Source organism: Pygoscelis adeliae, unplaced genomic scaffold, assembly GCF_000699105.1.
Source record: "Pygoscelis adeliae isolate BGI_AS28 unplaced genomic scaffold, ASM69910v1 Scaffold26, whole genome shotgun sequence".
NCBI lineage: Eukaryota > Metazoa > Chordata > Aves > Sphenisciformes > Spheniscidae > Pygoscelis > Pygoscelis adeliae.
Window position 1 is genome coordinate 906,975 of NW_008825104.1, and position 18,405 is coordinate 925,379.

Sequence of the window (18,405 nt, forward strand, 5' to 3'; positions counted from 1 at the left end):
AGCAGCTTTTCTTTGCCTGTTTAGCGTAAAGGACACATCTGCAAAGAAGGGAACCAGACAGCAGACCTCTTCACCTGGCTTCTCCAGAGACCCTGCTGCCCATAGCTGCCCAGCTCAGAGAAGCAGCTTGCAGCCCAGGCATCCTCAGGGACCATACTGCTGCTCACAATGCCCATGCTGGGGAGATGACTAGCGTTGCTTACTACCTTCACCTCTTCTAGCTGTAGACCACTAAAGCCCTGATCAGCCTGTGATCCAAACCCTAGCATTACCCAAGCCTCTCCCAAACAGCTTTTATGCAGCCTCCTGCCCCTTCTTTCCTCCTGCTGCTGATGGCAGGGCATACACCATCCACAAGGGGATCCTACCCTCCTGCTTGGGAAAACCTGGGGACTCCCTGGGCTCTGCAGACCTGCATAACCAGCAGAAAGCCTCATGCAACCCTAGGCCTACAGGTTTTAAACACTGTCATTTCCTTGTCCTTGCTTACCTTCCAGAGGCTCCTAATCACTCCATAGCTTCCTCCTGTTGCTCCTGCCAACGCTCTGCAACAGCATCTGGGCCCTCCAGCCTTTCACAGCTGCTCTTTACACCTCACAGGCAGTAATTAATTTGACACTTGTGGGCATGGCCAAGTTCCCCTTCAGAGGTTCACATCCCGTCAGACCTGCTCAGGCAGCTGGAATAGTACAGCAGAGATTCAGATTCGCTCCTTCCCCTGCGACTGTTGTCTTCCTGGATCCTGGCCAAGATGTATATTCATGGTCAACAGGGCAGGAAGGATAATTTTTAAAAGCCCAGCTGCTAAAGGAAGCAGCAATGGCTGGCTGAAACACCAGTGGGAGAGTAAATCTTGACAACATCCCAGAAATTCACTATCTGGGATAAAATGGTAGAATAAGCTTTTGAGGTCTGACATGAAGTCATCAAGTCAAATCAAGAGAAGACGTTTCCATACCTCTACGGGATCAGGGCCTGGATCACAGCAGCAGCCCTTCTTTACCAGGCTAAGCTTCACATGAGATGTGACAGGAGATGGCTACAGGTGGGTTTCCCTCTTGCTCTTGCTTTACATCCAGGTAACTCCACTGACTTCCTTACTGATGTTCTCAAAATACTTCTGCGTGAAGCAGAAAAGGATTTTGTCTTTTGGTTCTAAAATCAGCTGAAGTTGGGTTGAACAAAACTGTAGTCGGGAAACAAAGATGAAAAGATTAAACTAATAACTATGGGGATTTATGATTTTATTAATATGATATACTCATCTGAATTAACTTTTATTGATCAGAAATGGGGGAATTTCTCCTTTGTTATGGGATGACATAAAGCAGATAGACTTGGCTCTTTCCTCCTCCCTTGTTTTTATACATAATTTGATTTGGTCCACATGATGTGTCTTTCTGATGTAGGAAGCAGGAACGGAAAACACATTTCCCTATTTATTACATCAGAAGATAGTACAAGGCTGTTTCATGGCATTTTGCCAGCCTTCCCCCAGAAGAATAGGTGAACAATTGGTGCAATAATATTGGCAGACCCAGGTGGTCTCTCATGTGCTTTGATTTTACTCTCAGATGCAACATCAATAAATTCACAAAACCATCTTCCCTGCATGCACATTGTGTACATGCAGGTGCAAACATCTCTGCAAAGCCACCACCAGGGGAGGAAAGTAGGGTCAGAGAAGGCATGAAATACAGTGGCATCTAAATTACTAAAAACTCATAGCCTAAAGGATGCAAATGACAGCATCATAAAAACCCTCCTGAAGTTAAGCTCAAGATATTTGCATCTGGAGAATTGTCTTCTATTCCATCACGGAGAACAAGAGTAAATTAGTGGGACGGAGAAAAACACATTTGTTCCTGTAGTGCACGCTGAGAAGGTGGCTGGAGAGGGAGAGAATCTTGTTTTCTGCCTGTAACCTGTGCTGGGAGATGTAGTCTGTTATTTTTACTGTGAAGCTGTGGGAGACATTTTCTTTTTAATCGTGTAACTGCCATACTGATGGCTGTTTACTGGATAGTAATTTTAGCAAACAGCTGTAATCTGTACAAGAAAATTAGTGTGTCTAGATGGTAAGCAAAAAATGATTGGGCAGAGGTAAGATGGGAAATATTAGAAGTATGTATACACATATATATCTCTGCAAAATTTGTTTATTTGTATGTATACATGCATATATTTTTGGTATTTTATACACCATAAGCCCTTACCCGGACTGGATTTAATTTTTGCTTTGGAAAGGTTTTTTTGGTTGGTTGGTTTTGGTTGGGGTTTTTTTGCTTTTTTGCATCACTGCTTTCTTCCTTTCTTCCCCAGAGAAAAATCAGTTACATACTCAAACAGGATATCAGATGAGCATTGGGCTTGGAGTATCATCAGTTAGTTAAGTTAGATAAAGTAAATCACTTACACACTTAATTTTAAATTAACTGAAAATGTAACTCTTTCAGTTCAGACTACACCAAAAGTAATTGGTGATGAAAACTGTCCAACAGTTTGTTGTGATACAGCTCAGGTGAGATGTGAGAGAAAGCTGGCTGGGTTATACTGGAGGCAGAGAAGACAAGAGAGCCTTGTGGGCACATCTTTTTTCTTCAACATCTTCTTCCCATGAGCGGGCGAGCATCAGGAGAGAGGCTGGGGGTTTGGAGGAGAGAGAAGAGGTGCTGCAGGCAGGGGAGAGTGGAGCGGCCTTGAGGACAAGGGGAGGGAAAAGTTGGAGATAGTGTGAGAAAATAAGCAGAGAGAAAGGCACGGGGAGTGCCATGGGTTGTGCACATGCACATACTGGGAAGGGGGACTATTGCAGTGAGAAGATGCCACCAGAGAGACTGAACCAAGGGGAAAGACTAAACTGTGAAATGGAGAGATTTTTAAAAGAACAAAAAAGGGAAAAAAAAGAGAAAGGGAAAATAAAGACTTTGAAAATGAGAATTTGGATAGGAACAAGGTGCAAGGGAAAGACAGAGACAGCCTAAATGGTATTTTAAACATTAAGTGGCAACATTACATTGTGATGATGGCCTCTATATGTGCCCCTCCGCTTCTCAGCTCAGCTTGTGTCAGGCTGCAGGACAGTCTTACATAGGAAAAGTTATGATTTAGTGAGCTGAAAACTGATATGAAACTTAAATGTAGCAAGGGAAAACTGCAGGAATTTCACCTTGGATGTGTGTATAGGAGAGGGAGGGAAATTACCCGCTCTGCTGACATAGCAGGTACCATTACAATGCCTAACACAGACTCCCCGCAGACTCCTTAAGGAAATCAAACTTGTTTGCTTTAAAGTTTGGAAAAGAAAGTTTATGCTGAAATAGTCATTTCTGTACACTTAGATTACAATAATTGTTAGTTTATTACACAGACAGCCTGAGACTTGTTTCTTAGTTTTCTTCTTTGTTTCTTAGGATTTCTAAATTGTGTGAATGCTTATAGTACTGCTGAACAATATAATCTAGTCTTCAATATTGATTTGTTTGGTTTTAGACAAAGGGGCAGATTTTTAAGTATTTCATATCCACAGACAGAAGTAACACAATTAGAACAAAAAATATCTCAGTAACATCTTTCAAATATGTTTATCGTTTCACTCTTTCTTTTTTCTTTTTTCTTTTTTTTTTTTTAAATAGTAAGTCCTGTACAGATGTTATGAACACGTGCATTCAGTTAAAGTACCTATACCTATATAAAGTGGATTTCCCCACCAAAAATCATTTTGGGGAATAAGATGGGTCAAAACCCATATATCTGACTCACTGAACAATTTTGACCCGAGCCTGAAAATGAAGGTAAGACAGATCAAAAGACGCTTTTGTGAGGAAATTAAGAGGGGTCAGCGTCTGAACTCCCGTAGAAGAGGTCCCTCTGGCTTTCACAAAGGGGTCACAGAGAAATAATTGTTAGCACTTTCCAACCACATAGCTTCAGTGTGGGAACATATCATTGTTTTTTCAAAGCTGGGAAAATCAGGGCACAGAGAGGTCAACATGATTCCTTCAAGGACAGATAATGAGTCAGAGGTGGACCAACACAGAGTGGTGTTGTTCAGATTTACAGGCCAGGGTCACAGCTATTGGGTGCACCGACTCCCTTGCCAGTACCAGATGATTAACATTTCTAATTATTTACCAGTTGTGGAATTTCTATTTGCACTTCTGATAAAAGCCTCCAAGGACCTGGAGCCAGGCTCAGGCATCTCAATACCCAAGTGGAGTTAAGTGTTAGTGAACTAAAGAGTTGTTTACACTGAGGCAAGAGTACACAAATGCAGATACACAGCTCTGTGCATTTAGGCAGCTTTATGGCAAAACTGTGGTGCCATGGAGGTAACAGGCTTCCAGTAGAGGTGGCAGTTGTGCTGAAGTGTTAGGAAGGTAGTTGGGAATTTAGATGCTGAAAGCAGGACTTAAGCAGAGCTTGAGTCCTTAAATCCTTTGTAAAATTCAGCCCTTGAATCTCCATCTATGTTTCTCTTTCTCTATAATAAACTTGTGCATCGATCTCTTCTGATTTGAATAGCAAGCTAGCAGCAGAAGGTCTAGTCCCACTCGCAGACTTCTTGCCTGTCTGGCTCCAAGAATCTCATCAGAAATGAGTTTGTTGCAGTGGCAGCCTATACACTCTCCAGTGCTCTAATAACAAAGATCTTTCCCTCTGCACAAGATGTTCAGTCACTGACGTGGTGGTTTGGCAGGTTGAGAGTTGTAGTTGGGCACACAGTGCAACCAGTCATCTACTGCAAAATGTTATTTCTATCACTTTAATGTAGCCCTTTCCCAGGTCACTTCTAATCTTTGATACATTTTTTCTGGTTTTAAATTGACAGAAACGGAAATTAGCAAGTACTCAAGGGTCATTGATTTTATGGCACTGGTGACTGAGGCACCATATACACACCCCATCATGCAAAGAAATATGCTTGCTATACTAATAAGGCTTTGGACACATCTTAGAGGGATGCATTTTCTTTTCACATGAGCCAAGTTTAGTAAACTGTAGTTTGTTATGGCATAATGTGCACCAGTTTTACGCATTTGTACAAACATGAGCAAAAGGCTCATGTGCCTTCCCCTGTAAATTCATACCACAATGAAAATTTGTGGTTTTAAACAAATGGCTGAATAATATTATCTGTTAATTAATTTGCCCTGAGAGTTCCAGTATAAGGGGAGACTTCATCTAATCACTGTGTTGGCATGTTAGTACTTCAGCAGTGTAAAGGTTGCTGGCATTTGGTGGGATCCTGGATTTTGCACGTGTGTTTGACAACGTCTTTTTTACGGTCACTAGCACATAGGTCAGTACTCGGGCATTCAGGAGCGGTAATGATGCCATACACCTCAGTCACAAAAAGAAACACATTTTTCCTTGTACTTCATACCCAGAGGAGAAACCCATGAAATGTAGCTTTTGACATTTTCTTCTAACATAACTGCAAATGCATAGTCCCATCCTTGGTGCTTTTTCCATTTGCTTGTCCATGTGTCAGCCCTTCCGTGCAGGGCTGCTCTGGCATTTCCTTCAGGTGAAAGTTTCACAGTTGCACCTGCAACTCCCCAGTCGGCAAACACAGCAGGTGGGCCAGGTTTTCTAGCAGATGCGCAGAGGAGCCAGAAAACAGCCAACCAGGAAAACCCACAGGCTTGTAAATCCAGGCTTGACTTTGTTTGTTTTCAGACACATTGCAGGTTTTTCACATAATGTTCTTATCGGTGTTATTGTGGCTTAAACAGGAAGCTGCATACCAGTGGAGATGGGAGGACCGTATTTACAGGCAAGGGAGGGTTACTTGGCGAGGTGAGGCAGTATCCTCGCTGCTGGCTCTGATTGTGAAGAATTTTCAGGGAATGACCTTGGAGTTTCTGCCTCTTGGAAACCATAGCAACCAGCATTTGTTCTCATAAAATAATTTCTTGTCTCACAGTGAGTGATTACATGCCTCCTCCAAACTCTGAGGTAGAATCTCTCCATAAAGAAGGAAAAAAAATACGAAAGAGAAAGCCTGAGTTGATTGTTCTGAATCCCTATATCCTAAATAATGCACTGCAGTGTGGTTACCTGCTGCCAGCTGAACAACAAGCCGAAGAGTAGCCACTGGATGATTGTCTGTTCCTGTTTCTAGGTTAGCATAATTAAGTCTGAAATAAATACAGACATCTTTGGTGAATGCCTGTTTGTCTCCCTAATTAGCATCTGACAACTATCAGGAAAAAACATTCCAGGATTATACTGAGGCTTTTGTCGTGCAGTTTGGGAATAACTCACACAGTCATTTCCCTGTTCTTAAACATATTTTAAGGGGGTAGAGACCATTTGGAAGTTTTCTGTTCCTCAGATAATCAGTCTGTGCAATTCTGACTGTAGCACCTTATGTATCTTGTGCTCCATCCATGCAAAAACTCCCATCAGCTGGGCATGTGAGGGAAGAGAAATGTCTCTCATACATTCATACAGCTGAAAAAGTCTGCTGGAAAAAAAAACACAAAAAAACTAAAAAAGATAAAGCTGTGGCAGTGGCTAAGCTTGTCCTTGCACCACAACATGCATCACTTGTGGCCCCGCAGTGGTGAAAAAATGTGCAAAAAAAGACATGGGCAAGCCTCCACACCTGCTTTAGGGTCATCTCTGAGGTGGCTGGCATTTCATTTCATAGGGAGGCAGGTTGCTGAGGCAATCAACTGTGCTCTACCCATCATAGCTTTATAGCTGTTTCCTTTAATTTGAAAAAAGGTGCAGATGCTGAAAATTGCTTATTTTAAGCCTGGGTCCTAAGGAAATAAGTCCTAAGGGGGATCCAGCCCAGGATTCCTGCCTGTGAATAATCCCTCTCCTGCAGTAACTTTCAGCCTTCAGGCAGAATTCAAACACATCTAAATGAGGAGATGGGAACCTCAAGGATGCTGGTGCTTTTACAAGCGTGCTGAGCACTGGAAGCTGGGTGGGAAACAGACACCAGGTTTTCCCTCTTTCCCCTGCCGCCTGCGCTCTGTCTGATGGCCCTGTGCATCCCAGCAGGTCACCAGGTGGTGACCCCAGCTTGCTCCCAAGGACCCCATCTCCTCTGGCCCCACAGGGAGGCCCACTAGTTCAAGTCTAGCATCTTCTCCTGCAAGAGGCGAGGAGAAGACCCTGGGGACATGGATCCAACCGCTGTTGCAGAGGCCCTTTCATTCCACCTGACCTACTTCTCATTGCAGCCTGTGAGCTCCCTGAGAAAGCTAATCCATGAACGGGTTTGCATGTCCACCCGCTGCCTGCAGTCACACCATCTCAGCAGCCCCCACAGCGCCCTGCCCCAAAGGCTGCCCTGGGAGCTGGGGGAGTACAGCCAGTGGAGGGGCAAGCAAGCAGGGCGGTCACCCCGACAGCACCAGGGAGGACCCTGCCAAGCCATTTCCCTCCATCAGGTCTCTCCTGGCCCTTCCCTCGGGGCTCGGGCACCCCCCCTGGAGCCTGGGTCGCCCCTTGTCCCCCTTGTCAGCTGTGCACCAGCCAGATTGCAAAGGCAAGATTTATGTGCTCTGTAATACCCCCACAGCTAATACCATTTGTTGCTTTCCTTTATCAGAGACAGACCTCTCTACAATAGACATAATTATGATTCATGGCATTATTAGTGACAATTAAATGTCGTACTTGAAAACAGGCAACATAAACTCCTATTTCATCGCAAGACTGCCCTCCCGCTGCTTTGCTACTTAACGGTGACTTGCCCTTGCAGCTTTTAATCACCGTGCCAGGGTGTGCAGCTAAACAAGGACTCGCAGCCGTCCTCTTGACGCCAGCGCTCCCCACCAGCCCACAACCATCCTCCAAGGAAAATGCAGCAAAGGCTCATTTTTAGAGGATCGGAACCCAGGGTGCTCCTGAGCTCTGACAGACACAATGACTGAGAGAGGGACAGCTTACGGTGGGACCTGCATGTGCCAGTTAAAGGCACTGCTGCCAAAATTGTGGCAGCAGAGGGGCCATGAGCTGAAGGCGGATACAGGCTGCTTGAGGAGGCTTGCTGCAGCATGTGGTGGACAAGCAGCCCAGCGCAGAGCTCTATGGTGGGAAAAAAAGAGATCTTTGGGACCTCAGATTGCTGTAGGTGCTTTGGGGCCCACCACAGATCCTCCTTTAACAGCAACCGTGGTTTTGTCCAGGGATCATGACTGCACCGATGCATGCACATAGAGTCGGGGTGCACACCATCCCAGCCCCAAAGCCTGCGAGCCCAGAGACGGGGGCTTTCTCCAGCCCCAGCCAAATGGCTTTGCAGAGGGGTGCAGTGATGCTGCAGCCAGACCCGCAGGAGCCCCGCGTCTAATAGATCCCCAGCCCTCCTGGGCCACAAGTACACAGTGCCCAGACGTCTGTGATGAAAAGAAATGCTTAGCAGACATGTGCATTAGCTCGCAGATTAACTCTGAAGCCTTTTCCAGCCAGTTACTAAGAAGTCAGGGTTGAGATCTGACAGCATTGCATGGCATTAGCCATACATCTGCCATCAAAATCAGTCCTCTGCACCGCTTTGAAAATCTCAATTTGCAGTTATCTGTCTCTGGGACACAAGGAAAGAAAAGAGAGGAAAAGAGGAAGGGGAGAATGAATCCAGAAACTTTTCAGATATGTATTGTGACTCCATAGCATTTATTAATGATATTCTAGGAGGCTTACCTTATTCTTCATGTCAAGATCTTCAGTTCATTTTAGTTCAGTTTCAGTTCAAAATGTCTAAACAAAGAAAAGGATGATATAGTGATTGGGGAAGAAAAAAGCATCTGGCTTGTTTTATATAATACTACTGGATCCAGGTACAAAACTTAAGTCAGGTCCTAAACAAACACATTTTTCACTAGATTTTTAAAAAATACAGATGTCTGTTTTATGTTATTTTAAACTTAGGGTTTTTCTGTTTTTAAGCCTTAGCCCAGGTGAGGACTTAAATGCTTTCCCTGCAGCATGTGTACCAGAAACTTAATAGTTGCATAAATAAACAAACCAACCCCCGAAATTCTCCTGTGATTGCTCTGTTCTAGATATTTCCATTTTCAGAACACAAAATCTTAAAGGCACGGTGTGGTGATGAGCTGGCAACTGCAATATGTGGGAGGGTGGTCGCAAGTGGTACATGTTGGGAAAGAAAGAAGCTAGAATGATAAAACAAAAACAGTAAAATGTTGAAAAAAAAAAGAAGGGTGAAATCCATGAAGCAGGTGGTTAAATGTTTCTGTGGACACTCCCAGTTTTTTTCCAGAAGAATGTTTAACATGCCAGACACAGAAAAGGTGGGGCAACTGTTGATGTTAGGAAATGAGACCAAAGAAAAAAATCAAATCACAGAGCAAATATTGATCTCAAAGCAATCACAAACAAATCACAAAGCAAAAAGGTAATTCCTAGCTTTGGTCCGCAGCTGCTTCACACTTGTTTCTTATGGACGTAGCAGGGAGTGAACCAGGTGGCTGTCTTGCCCTATATCCCCCATTTTGCTCCCAGAGCTCACCTGCAAAGGGGTCGAGCAACGCACCTTTCTAGGAAGAAAAATGAGATCTGAAAGTGAGTTGAGGGTAATAGTGCGGCAAACCGAGGGAGAGAACCAGCACAAGGAGAGAGAAGGAGGGATGTTGTGAAATGGCAGCTCACGATAGCACATTTCCACAGGCTAGGTCAACAAGGAAGATGAGTGGGGAGAGGTGGCCACCGCAGGCTGGAGAATGAGTCCACAGCAGAGTTCAGGGGAGGAGGGAGTGTGAGGAGTCAGACTGCTGAACGGGCACTGCAATTGCTCGTCCTTAACTTGATAGCCAGTCACAACATTTCATTCTTCACTTGATCATTTATTTTACCAGTTAAGTGGAAACCTGAAAAATTCCCTTTTGTACCAAAAAGACTTTTCATTCCAGCCAAACCAAAACATTCGATTTTGCAGCCTGTGTAAGAAAAGCAGAGGAAACTGCACTAAGCTCAAGGGTGAGCAAAAGAGCAGAGAAGCAAGGTCTCCCTTCTTTCTAACCACTGAGGACAAGGGACCCACGTTCAGCGCCCTGCTTCCTCACACCTCTGCATACTTTTCTGGTTTTGAGGCAGGGCTCTTGCGGGGTGGTGGGGCTGTTCTCCTCCACTGGGAGTCCTCCCACTTCATGTGGCGCCTTTAGTTACTTAGCAAGCAGCAGTGTGCAGGTGGTTAGGGTACTAGCCACAGAGATAGAACATGAGGGTTCGCGTCTGTGATTTTATCACAGAATTTCTGTAGCAACCTCCTGGATCAGAGGAAGACATTGAACCTCGGTCTCACACACCCTAGGCAAGTGCAGCCCTTGATAAGAGAAATTGTTTCATTGGTGGTGTGCCTGTTGCCCACCATCCTACATCTGATCCCTTTATGCAAACAGTATTGAGATGTGCAAAAATGCATTATTCAATGAAGAAACCATTTCCTCAAATCCCACAGCTCAGGAGAATGAATTTCACAACACAGTTATTTTAACAGCTACAGCAGCAGACAGTGAGAAGGCTGTGAAACTAAAATGGAGGGGAAGTTACTCTGTGTTTCTAAGCGTTTTAAAAGTAGCCATGCAGTAAGAAAGCACCAAAATATAGAATGAGAGGGAGTATGGCAGCCACTAGGGTGTATGCTGGGGAAGAGGATGAGAGAGTGGAGATGCCATGGTAAGAGTTGCCTGAAAAAACAATAATGGGATAGAGAGCCAGTTTCATTTGCACACTACATTACTAACCACTTGTGACCAGCAGAGCTTCAGGATGCACAAATGCCTGGAATAATTAGGTCAGTCGTGTCTGGATGCAGAGACAGCTAGATCAGGCTTTGCCATGCTATAGCTTTCACCAGGAAACCGTGGCCATCAAAATACCAGAGTTCGGGAGAAGAGTATAAAAAATCTGCATCTGAGGGGGTACAAAAACTACCCTATTGCCAACAAACTGAACAGGCTGTAAAAGCTGCCTGCACCTCAACCTCCCCAGGCTCCCTGCAGATTGCTTGCATAAGCAGGTCTTCGACTTCAGAGGCTAGTGTGGGTAAGCAGGGGAGATCAAACATACCCATCCTGTTTAAACGTAAACTTAATTGTCTATACAGCAGAACACGTGAAGTCCATGCAACATAGTATGTGTTCAAACCGAAGCTCACACTCAAGGATTTCTGCGGGTAGGGAAGGACTGTGGGACAGCAGCCTGAATGTTAAGTAGCTTCATCATCTCCACAATGTCAAAACATCATCTTACACTCCAAGAGGATTCTTTGATTAATGTAATTAACACTATTCAGCCTGGTATGTGAGGCTGTAGGTATGTCAGGCCTGAGTTTTCACTGGCTCCTGCTGGCACAAAGAAGGGAAAGGGCGCTCCTGGCAGCAGAGCTACACCAGCACGAAAGCAGGAGGCGCGTGGGGACAGGCTCCCCGCGTCGCTGGCTGGGAGTCTGCGGTCGCACGTGAATCATCGCCGTCTCTCAGCCTTGCAGGGTTCAGTTCTTCAGCATCAGTGAGAAACATACTGCTAGGGGAAGGCAATAGAGTGTTTTCTGTAGCGATTTCAAAACCTAACGCTGGCAATTTGTTTTACAATCATGCCACCAGTTCTCACAGTCCCATCACTGTCCTCGCACCAGAAAAAGCAAGCGGTAACACCTTCCTGTTGCGCTACTCTCTTTTTGTTTTCACAATGTAACAAAGCAACCTCACTAATAAGAGCAGGGGAAATTTATCTGGTTTGGTTTGGTTTTGAAACAGGAGGTTTGCAGCTACCTGTGACAGCAAAGAGAAAGCTTCCCTAGGTGTAAGCGCCAGGCCCAGGATAAATAAGTTCTTGAAATTGGCTGCATTCTTATATTGAATCAAATATTCACTGGAGCAACTCTGTTTCTTTCTTTGGTGTGCATTAGAGGCCACACCATTCATTTTTCATTTGATTTAAAGTGAAATGCAGAGAGACTTGCTAGTTAGCAGTAGCACAAGACTACAGTACAAGTGGAATTTAGATGACATTTGATAAGAAAAAAAGGACATTTTTTCCACATAAGCATTCAGAGATTTTTATACCTACACACAGGAGTTCTTCTAGTCTTTGATGCAAATTATTCTGAAGAAACCTTAGTCGTAGCAGAACTGTGGTCATATCCAAAATAATTAGATTTTGCCTTCACTTGCTGGCCCTCAGCATTTTAAACAGTCCCTACAGATTGCTGTAATTTCTTTCTTGCATATCACAACAATATCAGTAAAGAGCTTAGAGCCAAATACAGGGGCTTATACTACAAATGGAAATAGATCAATAAAATATCTTAGAAAATAACTCACAAAACAGCAGTTATTGAAACAATATTAGTTGATTATCTAAGGTACTCATGAACTTCTTACATTCAATCTCTCTATATCTAGTAATTTATAAAGAAAACTATTGTACTTTAATATACACTATGCTTTTTGTAGACTCCACAGGATTTGTAATATAATAAGACCTGCTAGCAGCCTTCAGCTGTGGTAGCAAAGAGTGTTACCATGCCAAGGACATTACATCATACACTGGCCCTGGTTAGCCAGCAAAAATAATACCTTATGAGAGAGTTGTGGTAAAGATTAGATTTTTATATCATAACTCATAACAGAATACCACCACATCAGGAAACAAAACATAACAGCAGTTGACAGAAATATACTGTATTTCTGGTCAATAACTGAAGGAGAATATCAGAGGGCATCCTGCCAGGGACAGGACGACAAAGTGGGCTTAACACTGTTAAGCACTGAAAATGAGTTAGAAGTGGTGATTCCAGGATCCGGCGTTCACTCTCATCTAAAAGGTGGCACGTACTATGTGCCTATGTGTCCCCTGTCCCACTATTGCTTCAGGAAAAAAGCCCGCTTCATTTCTTCTTATGGTAATTAGATGTTTCCTGGGATAAACCCTGTGGCCCTCAAAGGCTCCTTACCGTGCTTGCTGTCTGCTATTTAAGAAAGACACACTACCTGCAGGCTTTAGCAATTCAGGGTTTAGTTTGTTTCTTCCTTTCGAGTCCCTGTGCCTGCACTTTGAACACTCCCCTGCCCATAACAGTTATCTTTTCAGCTAAAATACCAGTTACGTTGTCCGTTAGGGTGAGCAGGCCCTGGAGCTACCCAAATGCGACGTTCTTTGGTGCCCTCTTTGGGACTGAGAGCCACAAAGCCCTCGGGGACACTGGGGTGGGCGACGGACGGACTGCTGGGAGCAGAAAGTGCGAGAGGAGGCTGGACCAAGTGCAGCAGCAGTGGAGCAGCTGCTCAGTTCGAGAAAGAAGGGTTTATCTGCCAGGTTTAGCCTTGCTTTTCATTAACTGTTTGCACATTAAAGCTTTGGAAACAGTTCTCAGTCCATCTGTACTAGCAAGGGGTTAAACCACATCACCAGTTGCCCTGAAGAATTGAATCATCTGGGCTCTGTTTGCAAGCTGTATCCACCCCTGTGTTCTCCTGTGGGCTTTCCCCTTTCATGCAGTCCGATCGTGTATCTAAATCTCTCCAATTAATTAACTGAATATTCTTGCCTGGGAAGGAGACCTCTGAGAGCTCTAACAGCAACTGGAGAGGTTGTTTGCCAAGGTGGGGGCAGTTTGCCAAGCTTGCATCACTTAAACATTTCCAGGCAATCTAGCCTAATGGGACTGACAGAAGAGACAGAGGCCAGGAAAGAAATCCTAGGAATACTTTACACCACTTGGCCTTGATTCGCTCTGCTGTCAGAACCCAAGTACAAGGCATCTGTTTGTGATGCTCTCTTAGGGGTAGGATGGAGGTACAGGGACCAGCTTTAGACATTTAGGAAAACCGCTATGAAGTCCCCATGTCATTTGCAGCATCTTTCCTTCTGGACAATCCCTTGGAAAGGGCAGTGTCTCCAAGCCTGCTCATAGACATGAGCATTCAAAAAGCAGTATCTTCAAACAAAAATTTCATTCATGTGTTGGAAGGTAGGACAGGACCCTCAAATAGTGCTTCTATCTTTGTCATAATAGCAGTTAGCACATAAATCAGGGCTTGGCTCTTATATGAGCATTTAGCTTCTTAAACAGAACTGCTGTGAGAAAAGCAAGGAATGGATCAGTTCGCTTATTTTGGGCTTACAATAAGATGGCCAAAATTGAGAGTGAATTCTTCACAAAAGATGGTAGCACTTCAGAATTTGTCTGTGGAAGACATCCTGTAAATCAGTCTTTTTACTCAGATTGCAGTGTTGAAACATCTGCACGTGGGATGTTCGAAGTTACAACCCACAGCTTACTTAATGTTTTTCTAATTTAATTATTAAGTCTGTATCAGTGTTAGCACAGGAAATACAGAACAACAAAAGCACCACACATCATCCACACAGCAACTGTTCAGTGAAGCATACGAACCCAAAGGGGGCATCTTATCAGTGTGTATAAATACTCAAAGGGAGCAAAGCCATCTAAACATGGTCCTGGGCAGCCAGCTCCAGGTGGCCCTGCTTGAGCAGAGGGGTTGGACCAGATGACCTCCAGTGGTCGCTTCCAGCCTCAGCCATTCTGTGACTGTGAAAAGTTGTATTGCTTTCGACAAAATTAATCCTATATAAAATAGCACAGAGGTTGTTACTTGTAAGGACAACAATGCTTATTTGTCTGTAGTGCAACATACCTCACAGCCTGTATCCTCACCCAGAGAATATTGTGCTAGAACGGTTCTTTAGAAGTTATCGGTTTTACACCTATTACATAAGCAGAGGATGTGGTCTGGGATTTTTTAATGTGTTATTGAACAATGTTATAAAGGATGTGTGTGAAATCAAACCAGAAAGTGGATGTGCATCATTTTCTCTCCATAGTGACAAGCTTATGGTAACCTACCTTCTATTCATACATGCACTGCACAGACTGCCAGGACAGAATGAGAGCCTTACTTCATCACCATTTTTTGTCTTAGATTTCATGTTCCATGGAAGTCCGGTGCTGCTTCCTTTGAAATCAGTGTTTAAATTATCATTAAGCTTAATGAAAGCAGGACTGGTCTACCTGCCTTAATTTGAAAAGTGAGTCTAACACTAAACAGCTGAAATGAAGTCAAAACATTGTACAAGTCTTTTCCGTATTTGGCATCTTGTTATGAGTGTCTGTGGACATAATCAGGGGAGAATGTTAACACAACAGGCTGTTAGCACAGAGTAATGGTTCCCCGTTGTTAGAGTAGTGCAAAAGGAAAAGTATAATGTTCATCTGCAATGCACGAGACATGCGGCCTGTGATAATGCTGTGTTTTGTTTAACTTTATCTCTCCACAATTGTTTTTGTACATGTTAATCATTTTTCTGAGGGATGTTAGTGCTATTATCCTTTCTTCCCCTCCCTGCCTCCATGCATCAGAAAGGAAAGACTTAGTTTTCAACCAATACAGCTGCATCAGCAGATCAATTTTCTAAAGGAAAAATCACTAGATGTTTACATTGGATATGTGCTAACATAAACTGGGGTTTTAATCAACAAGGCTATGCTGCAGAAACAGAGTAAATGACAGTCTGATTGACTGGGCAACAACTAAGGACTACTGCACAGCTGTGCCAAAATTAAACTGGGTTAGTGTGAATTAAAGTCTTGGGTATACCTTGTTCTGACAAGAGATGAGGCAGTGTGTGTCTGTGAGGCTATTACATTAAAAAAAAAACTCCAGGAGTGAATCCAGCCCAATGCGTTCAGATCATACACATTTACTCTGGAATGGAGTTGCTTGAAGTTTCATGCAAAAGGGAATTTATAAGCTCATTGACATGGGATTCCTTTTTGCTTGTTTTATGAAGGTAAAAGTAAAGCTGCTGCAATTAGTGTGAAGGTTAACTACCAGAATTAACTATTAAGAAATGGTAGGTTCATTATTTCTTGCTCTCTCCTGATCAAGAATGGATTTTTTTTTTTCCTGAAGGCAATACTTTCATTAGACACAAATTGCAAGACTCCACACAGAGTAGCTGGGCAGAACTGTATGGTGTGCGTCAAGCAAGAACTCACTGCAAGTGACCTAACAGTGCCTTCTGAGCTTAAGATCTATTAAAAGCAGGTAACAAAACCCAGCTGCATTACACTGCATAGGATGAAATCCTTTTGGACTGACACTTCCCCTAAATTAAAAAAAAAAACAACAAACCCTAAAACTAAATACTGTTTTGTGCAACTAATCAACAAAACAAAAGATTCCAACAGGAATCCGTGTCTAAGATGACAATGACTTAAACACAGTGTATGAGATAAATTCCCAAGAAAGGAAGTTGTCTAGGAGACAAAGCTGTAAATAAAGATACACATTTGGCAATGACTTTCATTTTGTTTTATTCAGGCCTTTACCCCACTACTCGTATGACAGTATTACAGCCAGAAGTTAATCTAATTCTTATCAGGACACTGCATAAACTACCTGCACTGCCTAATTGTTCTTTTACTGCTCTGCTATCTCTTTCTTACACTTACAATGACAGCCATACAACACCCCCACCAATGTCCCCCCTACAATGCATAACTTTATAATCCTGCAACACTGTGATCCTGTTCCCTCCTCATTAGATTATCATCATCAGAGCGAACAGAGCACCACTCAGGTCAGACAGGACAGGGGCTTCACAAGCAGCGCACAAAAAGGAGGTCCTTCCCAGTAGCCTCCTGTTTCTTTAGCTTGTAGGCTGAGAAACACAGCATATTCTCATTAAAAAGGCCTAGATTATAAAAAATGGTTGTCCTCCATACTGTGTAACAAGGTCATGCCCTCAGATCTTTACTGAAATTCATTTCTTTCATAGCTGTGGTCCTTTGTCTGCCAAATGTCTTCTCTACCACTGCACGGCATAAGAGGAGAGAAAGAGTCACATGGAAAAATCCCAGACAGATTTCCCTAGGTCATCCTGTGAATTTTGTCTGTGTCTGTTTTGAAGACTTCAAGCTAGTCACAGCAGAAATGGTGTTTTATTGGTGTCCAGTTAAGGCCAAACATGTTGACTAGATAGTGGTAAGTAAGCATGTAATGGCTAAAGTGTCACCTCAGGACGAGGGTAAAGAAATAGAGAAGTATATTAGTTTCCTTGTCGTACTTAGGTTGCTTGGATGTGTCACAAAGATAAACGCATTCACCAGAATCTAAATTAACCTACTTTGTTAATTGGATCGAAACCACCTACAAAGACAAAACATTTCAAGTTACCCTTTTTCCAGTGGCACGTGTCCTTCATCATGAAAACATAGGTGAGAGAGAGATGAGTTCCAGTCATCTGGGAGTTAGGTATGAATGAGGAACATGTTTCTACCATTTCACAAAGGCAACATCATGCAAAGAAAAACAAGTCCTGAGAACATCTTTTAACAGCACATTTCCAGGCAAAGGCTGCCGGTTTGCTGATTCCTCTGTTTCCCATGGCCTGACTTGGAAAAGCTGCAGCATGACTTTCCAAAGCGTGAGGCACCTGCAGCTCTCAGAGCACTGCCAGCGTTTGCACCTTTGGTGTTGCTCACCTGTAAGCCAGAAATGCCACAGGTTACCTGGGCAACTGTAGTGAAGTCCCATACCTACTGAGATTTGTCAGAAACACCTGACCTTGCTGGGCTTCTGCACAGACTAAACTTTCAAAAGGAATCACAGAAAGTGCCCCTCTGCACTGTTCGGTGTGTGTAAAGTTAAAACCTCAGAAATCCACTGAAAATCAAAGGCTGAACTTGAAAATACTAGTCTTTTTAGATATTTCCTAATATATCTCACCTGATAGTCTGTGGATTTTTTCTTCCCACTTAGGCACACTCAGCTTTTTCTATTCCAAGAAAATAATACCGTTAACCACAGTGATGTTACAGTCTATAAAAACATTTGATCTTTCTCACTGTAGCTCAAGACAGATATAGCAGTAATATAAGAACAAAAGGAGTGACAGAGCAATGGGATGTTAAGAAAAGTTTCTTTCCAAGCAGAAAGTCAATAACTCAAGAATTGAGAGAAAAAGATACATGGTTTTGGCCCAAGGAAGTCACTGTAGTAATTCTCCCTACGCAGGATTTCACTCATGACGAACAAGAGGGATCCACACAAAGGTAAAATATTAATGATAAGCTTGGAGAAAGCTCCCTATTTGTTTGGCCTTTGAAATAGTAGAACAGGGACAAACTGAAAGAAAAAGCATTTCAGATCAACACCAGGAAGATAACAAGCCCATATGGAACCTATTGCCACAAATTAAAAATGAAAACAATAATTTGGGAGGATTATGGAAGGACTGAATAACAGATATTGGCAGCATGGCATCGTGCTACAGGAGGCTGGTAATTACTGTCCAAAAAATCATTGTGCCATCACCATGAGAATGACAAAAATAGTAAAAGGCTTCCTTTTTGGGCTGAGTAGTTAGGGACAACCTTTCTTGCATGTTCTT